The sequence below is a fragment of the Rhinoderma darwinii genome, chromosome 3 (assembly GCF_050947455.1).
Source record: "Rhinoderma darwinii isolate aRhiDar2 chromosome 3, aRhiDar2.hap1, whole genome shotgun sequence".
In the NCBI taxonomy this organism is placed as follows: Eukaryota; Metazoa; Chordata; class Amphibia; order Anura; family Rhinodermatidae; genus Rhinoderma; species Rhinoderma darwinii.
In genome coordinates, this window is record NC_134689.1 from 247727522 (window position 1) to 247729445 (window position 1924).

Genomic DNA, 1924 nt, shown 5'->3' on the forward strand with positions numbered 1-1924 from the left:
ACTCTGCTGTGCTGCGAAAACGGTTTGCGCCGATACTTCTTACTAGACAAGCGACTTCGATATAACCACAGCTTCTTGAGTTTACAGTAGTTGAAAGGTAAGAAGCACTGTAAGGAACCGCTATAGACGTCCACTAAAGGAAACTCACGCATGCGCATATTTTAGAGTATGACGTAATGGAACAGCCTACAGAAGAGAGCTAAAAGCAACTGTTTTGTCCAAGAGCCCGAGTAGCTCGCCGTGATCGTATAGTGGTTAGTACTCTGCGTTGTGGCCGCAGCAACCTCGGTTCGAATCCGAGTCACGGCATTGTGTAATAGCAATGACACGGCAAGTGGGCTTGGTTTTTAATTATTAAATTTTAATTTTATTATTTAATTTATTTTTAATCTTTTTCAGGATGTTTTAGCTGAAATATTTGTGTTGCTGTGGTAATTTAGGGTACTGTAAGGATGAATGCTTGTAACATATATAAATCGTTATTATATTTGATACACTATTTAGAGTAGTGTATAATTATTGCATATGATGTATTTGGGATTTTACACGCGTAACCTTTGAGGAGCGATTCAGTTACAGAATTTAGGTAGCTGGCATGATACAATTGAACACATTTAATGAACTGAAATATATATGACATCATTTTGCTCTGTATGTGAAAAACAGTTTGGCAGGGGGCAGGACTTCGGTGCCCGAGTAGCTCGCCGTGATCGTATAGTGGTTAGTACTCTGTGTTGTGGCCGCAGCAACCTCGGTTCGAATCCGAGTCACGGCATTGTGTGAAAACAATGGCACGGTAAGAGGGCTCATATTTTTGTTACTGATTATGTTTATTTTGGTATGCTATACATTGCTGTTTTAATTAATCAGGAGAATATTTTTACAACAAATCATACAGTATAGTTATGTGGCTGTATGTGTGTCTGGCAGCACATTACTGTGTTACAATACGTGTATATACTGCAGAATTTATTATTTGTATACATATATTTCATATCACATGTATAGTTAGTATATGCAGATGTTACAATGTAGCACAGTCATGTTTTTGCAGACGTTTTGTAGTTCATTCGTCAACTGTTTATAAGCAGGGACACAAGCATTGTATAATACTATTCAGACTTAATTTGAAATGCAGTAATAACTGAAGCTTTCAAAAACGCTTAGAAACAATAATCGTGACGTCACTATAGTGAAAGGCTCAAAAGCAGTGTGATAGGGGCTGGCGTTCAGAGCCTGAGTAGCTCGCCGTGATCGTATAGTGGTTAGTACTCTGCGTTGTGGCCGCAGCAACCTCGGTTCGAATCCGAGTCACGGCATTGTGTAAAAACAATGGCACGGCAAGTGGGCTCGAATTTTTTATTTACTGTTTATTTTTAACTTTACACGTTAAGGAGATTGGTTAAAAAAGTTAAATAGAAACTTTTTTATTTTTTCATGTGGGGTGTTAAACAGTGACCACATTATACATTGAGATAAAGTGTGATGTAAGATTCATATATGCAAATTGTATTTTCCTTTATATAGACAAATGTACTTTACCTACGCTGTTTCCGTAATTCCCATTCACTTCAATGGGAGTTACAGTAAAACCGTAGCACAGCTGTTCCTGGAAAACCGACCATCACTGCCAGTGGCTGTCTTACCAGGTGGGGACAGGGTTGGGGATCCTGATTCTTGAGATAGAAGCAGGGAGCGTCGGAGGACCAGAGGATCCACCGATGGGCCAAGTAAGGCTGGGTTCACACGAGCACATTAACGTCCGTAATGGACGGACCTATTTCGGCCGGAAGTCCCGGACCGAACTCAGTGAAGGGAGCCGGGCTCCTAGCATCATAGTTATGTACGATGCTAGGAGTCCCTGCCTCTCTGCAGGACAACTGTCCCCTACTGTAATCATGTTTTCAGTACGGGACAGTAGTTC

The 1924-nt window shown here is 40.7% G+C and overlaps 3 non-coding genes across 3 annotated transcripts; all 3 read left to right on the forward strand.

Annotated features, from left to right (window-relative positions):
* The first annotated feature begins 237 nt into the window (after positions 1 to 237).
* Positions 238 to 309, forward strand: TRNAH-GUG (transfer RNA histidin (anticodon GUG)). The gene has a single exon. It is a non-coding gene; the product is annotated as a tRNA-His (tRNA).
* Positions 310 to 703: 394 nt separating this feature from the next.
* TRNAH-GUG (transfer RNA histidin (anticodon GUG)) lies at positions 704 to 775 on the forward strand. The gene has a single exon. It is a non-coding gene; the product is annotated as a tRNA-His (tRNA).
* A 472-nt stretch (positions 776 to 1247) lies between these two features.
* On the forward strand, positions 1248 to 1319 carry TRNAH-GUG (transfer RNA histidin (anticodon GUG)). The gene has a single exon. It is a non-coding gene; the product is annotated as a tRNA-His (tRNA).
* Positions 1320 to 1924: the final 605 nt, after the last annotated feature.